The sequence below is a fragment of the Triticum dicoccoides genome, chromosome 3B (assembly GCF_002162155.2).
Source record: "Triticum dicoccoides isolate Atlit2015 ecotype Zavitan chromosome 3B, WEW_v2.0, whole genome shotgun sequence".
Taxonomy (NCBI): Eukaryota; Viridiplantae; Streptophyta; class Magnoliopsida; order Poales; family Poaceae; genus Triticum; species Triticum dicoccoides.
Window position 1 is genome coordinate 693,092,127 of NC_041385.1, and position 6,417 is coordinate 693,098,543.

Here is a 6,417-nt window from a genome sequence, read left to right on the forward strand (position 1 = left end):
GCGCCATGCGGCCGCTCTGATTGGCTGGGCGCGGCGGCGCGGACGTGTCCGGCTCCGTCCGGACATGTCCGGCGGCGGAGAGGGAGCGGGGCTAGGGTTTGGAGGGAGTCATCCGCGAAAAAAAAATGAAGGGGGAGACTTATTTATAGGTAGAGGGAGCTAGGAGAGTCCAAATGAGGAGCGGTTTTCGGCCACGCGATCGTGATCGAACGACCGAGAGCATGGAGGGGAGTTAGCTGGGTTTTGGCCACTTTGGAAGGGGTGTTGGGCTGCAAACAAAAGAGGCCTTACGGTTACCCGGTTAACCGTTGGAGTATCAAACAACCTCCAAATGGCACGAAACTTGACAGGCAGTCTACCGGTGCTATACCAAGGCCGCTTGGCAAACCTCAGTCCATTTCGAGAAAGTTTAATACCCGCTCACAACAGAAGACAAAAAGGGACGCCGGGGAACACAGGAGTGCCGGATTGCAAAATGGACAACGGGGAAAAGGCTCGGATGCATGAGACGGACATGTATGCAAAATGAAATGCACATGATGACATGGAAAAATGCAACACGCAAGAAAATGACATGGCAAGGACGACGAATAACTGGCGGACACCTGGCGCATCGAATCCGGGGCGTTACAACACTCCTCCACTAACAACAGATCTCGTCCCGAGATCTTAGGACCGAGACGGAAGGGAAAAAGGGATGAGGTGAAACAAGAACTCCAGAGAGGAAACAAAGAATCGAGAGCCCTCGAGAAGAAGAGAGGAACGACGAGAATGACGAGAATCGAAAACTCACGGAATCAAATAGACTATGAAACGACTCGTTCTAACCGGAGTGGTTAGAATGAGAAAAGAAACGAATAAGATTGAAAGGATTTAGGCATCACTCCGGCTAAACATGGAGGAATAGAACACGAACTAGAGAGGATGGAATGATACTTGATGAACTCTTGAAGAATGAATTAAATCGTGAAGAACCACCATGAAGAACTCCGGTGACAAAAGGATGATGAGATAGAAATGAAGGATGAAAGAATAAGATGAGCCTTGCGATGATTCCGATGGATGTACGGACGAGATGGCCGAGGAAAATTTGAACTCCGGAAAAGAAAAGATGAAAACACTAGAAACTAGAATTTATTCAACAAGAACAAACTCCAAAGGGAGGGATTACTCTCTTGGATGAAATAAGAATAAGATTTATTGTATGCTTACCCTTCATCAAATTAAATTGATGACAAGCAATGGATTTTGCATACTACTTATTCTTCTTGAAAAGGATTAAGGGAAATATGACGCAAAACTTGGGAAAGTCTTCATGTACCACCGGTAGGATTGAAAAGAACGAATGAATTAAAAAGATAATCCAGGAAAAAGAATCTTAAAGAACCACCGTTAGAATTCGGAAAAGACTGGTGAAAGAGAATGAATCACCGGGAAGAATTAGAAAAACAAATATGCTTGAGGGGATTTAGATGCAAAAGAACAAAGAGATCATGAGCTGATTAAAGAACACTTGAATGAAGCACCGGAAGAATATAGAGACGACCGAAGCTGAAAACTTAGAACGAAGAAATCTTCCGAAAAGATGGCCTCCGGATAATCGAGAGAGAAAGCAACTCCTGAAATGCTCCGGATGGATGGAAAGAATTTGCATGACTTGAAACAATTCGATAGGATAACATCGAGCTAGGACCGCGAATCTCTGGGGAACAGACAAGATTTAGAGGAAAAACTCTTCTTCGGTCTTCAAATGATGACGAGAAACACCACCAAAATTGCTGAGGCACTCCGGGGGAACGAAAAGCGAAGAGGTTGAGCCAACAATGAAAAGAATTTGAAATTGATCTTGGAGAAGGCATGTGACTGATGAAATTCATTCTTACGTCACCACTGAAAAGAATTTGAGATAGCTCCGGGGGAATTAGAAGAGTCAGGTAAGATCCTGGGAAAAGACCTGTGGGTTAGGGCCCACTAAAAGAACACCGTTGGGAAGGATTGTTGAAGAGATAGATGTTGCACTGGAACAATTGAAATATTTGAATGAGGTGACAACCTCGAATTAATTCAAACACAGACCAACCTCCTGAGATGTCTTGAGCACTCCGGAAGGATAAACTGGCGAGAGGCGAAACGAGCAGGGAAAAGACTTGAGTCGACGGAAAAGAATATAATCACTACCAAAAAACTTGAATTGAATCCACCAGAAAAGAAAAAGAGATGAAGAATGTCCACCGAGACGAGAATTCACCAGTTGGAATGATTGAGGGAAGACTGAAGAGACTCCACACGAATGAAATAGCTTCTCGAATAGATGCTCAGACTCCGGGAAGAAAAGGGGTGGGAGGGCGGGAAAAACAAAGGCAACTTGGAAGAGGAAACCGACGAATATCTTGAAGAGAAAACACCAGTTGAAATCATTGAGGAGAGAGAGCAAAACTTCGCACGAGTAGGATGGATACTCGATTACGGACTCCGGATTCGAGAAGAAGAAGGGAGGGCGGGTGGGAAAAGAAAACAACTGAGGATTGAACTCGGCAAAAACAAAGAGGATCGAGTCGACTTGACGAGAGATGCACCGGACAAAAGAGGATGGACAACGAACAAAAACTAACCGCGTGACCCTAAAGAAAAATTTGAAGGGGAAGAGGAGTAGTTCAAAACACCTACGTCAAGAATCCTCACCAGAGCGACGAAGGGGCTGAGGAGTAAAAAGAATTCCTACTCTCCGATATAACTAGACTCAGAAAGCAGTTTTCTTCTAGACTCGACAACGGCCAAACTACACGATCAATCAAGGGGGGCTCCTAAGGTCAGTCGAGGCTCTGATACCAACTTGTCACGCCCAATATGCGACCCTATCCAAAAGGAACTCGAAGGTCCCACCAAGGATAGACCCGCATATTGGAACGCTTTTGCAAGGTGGATATCATTACATCAACATTACATAATAGATGGGGATACATACAATACATACAATGTCACATGAATACAACAATACATCATGCACAAGATCAACATCCGACTACGGATGAAACATAAATAGAAACTCAAACAATATCCACCCTGCTAGCCCAGGCTGCCGACCTGGAACCTATCCCCTGATCGAAGAAGAAGCAGAAGAAGAACTCAACGCAAGCAAGCATCGCTCTCGCGTCATGATCATCGCATAAACCTGTACCTGCAACTGTTGTTGTAGTAATCTGTGAGCCACGAGGACTCAGCAATCCCATTACAATGGGTATCAAGACTAGCAGAGCTTAATGGGAAAGGAAGGGGTAAAGTGGTGAGGTTGCAGCAGCGACTAAGCATGTATGGTGGCTAACATACGCATATGAGAGAGAGAAGAGGAGCAAAGGAACGGTCGTCAACTAGCAATGATCAAGAAGTGATCCTGAACTCCTACTTACGTCAAACATAACATAGAAACCGTGTTCACTTCCCGGACTCCACCGAGAAGAGACCATCACGGCTACACACTCGGTTGATGCATTTTAATTCGGATCTGGTGTCAAGTTATCTACAACCAGACATTAACAAATTCCCATCTGCCACATAACCGCGGGCACGGCTCTCGAAAGTTTAAACCCTGCAGGGGTGTCCCAACTTAGCCCATGACAAGCTCTCGCGATCAACGAAGGAATAGACCTTCTCCCAGGAAGACCCGATCAGTCTCGGAATCCCGGTTTACAAGACATTTCGACAATGGTAAAACAAGACCAGCAAGACCACCCGATGCGCCGACAATCCCGATAGGAGCTGCACATATCTCGTTCTCAGGGCAACACCGGATGAACACTACATACAGTAACCGACGATACCCCAAGTTGCCTAGGGGCGGCACCGCAAGTGGCTCTGGTTTGGACCAACACTTAGACAAGCATTGGCCCGGGGGGCTATAATAAAGATGACCCTTGGGTTAATTACTCCCAAGGGAAATGTAGGTGGTGGTGAGGCAAATGGTAAAACCAAGGTTGGGCCTTGCTGGACAAGTTTTATTCAAAGCGAACTGTCAGGGGGGTCACATAAATCACCCGACCGCGTTAGGAACGCAAAATCCAAGAACATAACACCGGTATGATGGAAACTAGGGCGGCAAGAGTGGAACAAAACACCAGGCATAAGGCCGAGCCTTCCACCCTTTACCAAGTATATAGATGCATTAATAATATAAGAGATCTTGTGATATCCCAACATAACCCTGTCCACCATGGAGAAATCTTCAACTTCACCTGCAACTAGCAACGCTATAAGAGGGGCTGAGCAAAGCAGTAACATAGCCAAGCAACGGTTTGCTAGGAATGGTGTCAAAGGTTAGAGGTTCATGGCAATTTGGGAGGCTTGAACAGCAAAAGGTAGGTAACGCAGCAAAGCGATAGAACGAAGCAACTAGCATGGCAATGATAGTAGTGAGATCCAGGGTAGCGGTCATCTTGCCTGAAATCCCGGAAGGAAGAAGAACAAGTCCATGAAGGAGATGAAGCCACGAAGACGAGCCAAGCGTAGACGAACGAATCCTCACGATCGCAACGAAACAGGAACTATCGAGAAGAAGCACACAACATGGTAAACACACCACACATGAACAAGACATGATGCACCACAAGCATGATGCATGACAAAGCTACATGAAGCTACTCATGGCAAGAGATGATGCAAACAAGAATAACACATCAAGGCAAGTTTAAATGAGGCCGGAAACAACATATAACAATTCCGGTAAGTCCTCATATGCAAATTTCAAATTGGTCCAGAACTGAATAAACGTTTTGTTCAAGTTGTTAAACAGCAAGTTAAGATGCACCAAGATGATCTACACGAAATTCTAGTCAAGTTTCATATAAAGTTCATTAGATTCGGAGCTACGGTCTAGAAGATATGAGCAAAACACGTTAAGCATGGCATTGATGCAAAATGCACCCAAACATCAAGCAAACACACCAAAACAAGGATGCAACATGGTAATATGAAGCTACATGCAAAATCAAGCAAGTTTCATATAGAGCACACTCAAAACGGAGCAACGGTGCAACACATACACTCTATACAAGTCATAGCAACAATCTGTCCATAACAGCAACTAGGCATCTTACAAGCATCAAAACAATATGCTACAGCAACTCAACATGATAACAAAAGGCATGGGCATGATGTACAGGTAAAGCATAACAAAACATGAACACTGAGCTATCTCCAGAAATCACTAGATCATGCTCAAAGACACATGGTAAGATTGCAAATAATAACAGTTTTAGACTTTAGCAGAAATAACATCAGGTTGCAATGTTTAGAGCTATCAAACAACATGTTACAGGAACATATCATGGCAAACAAAGGAATGGCATGAATCTACTAAAAGCATAGATCAAAAGTCCCTTACTGACTATGAGCCAAAAAGGATCAGAAGATAAGATGGCACCCATGTAAACATGGCAAGTTATATTACAGATTCAAACATGGCAGGAACAACAATAAGTAGGCATGTTGGTGAGCTTAAACCACTCACCACAGAGCAATACATGGCATGGAAAGGCAACCAATAATAAGAAGGCATATTTGTGAAGCTAATCATGGCAAGTGCAAGGTCATAGGGTGACTGGAACACTAGCAAAACACATGGGAACAAGTGAACGTAATGTTAACAGGCTGATAGCAACATTTTCAAGCAACTTTGGAGCAAGATATGAACATGTTCCAGTAGGCTATAATTGCAACCAAGGTCATGAATGGATAGAGCATGACATGTAGATCAAAACATGTTTATAGGACATCTCCAGATTATGCATAGAATGATTAGTAGAAGCATGTTAACATAGCAACAAAATATAACAGAATCTGCCTAGCAAAACAGCAACAGCAAGTACCCTCCTTAACAAGCTCGATGCACTCAGCACACAACTCATAAAAATACATGGTTAACACCTCTGGAAAGATGGCATGGCATAGATCAACATTCATGTAGACATCAACCTCATAGGATGCACACATCAATCATGGCAAAAATGACAAATGAGCAAGTTATAACAGTTTCAGCAGATTAACATCAACATGCACTCTTCCAAACAGCATTTCGGGCATCAAGATAAGCTCAAATGAAAATGATGCAATGCAACTAAATGAAGTACTCGTTGAGACAAACAATTTGACATGTTACACGCACAAAACGGAGCTACGGATGCAGAGATGTGATGCGATGAACATGGCATGTTTTTGCAAAATTATCAGGGACTTAGATTTTTACCCCGCGAAAAAAAAAACGAAGCGGATCGGGTTCGGGCGCGGATCGGGCCGGGGCGGGACCCGGGCGGCTCCGGCGGCTCCGGCGAGGTCGGAGGAGGCCGGAGGAGGCGACGGCAGGGCGAATCCGGCCGGATCTCGCCGGATCCGGCCGAGCTCCGGTGAAGGCGATGCGGGGCCGGG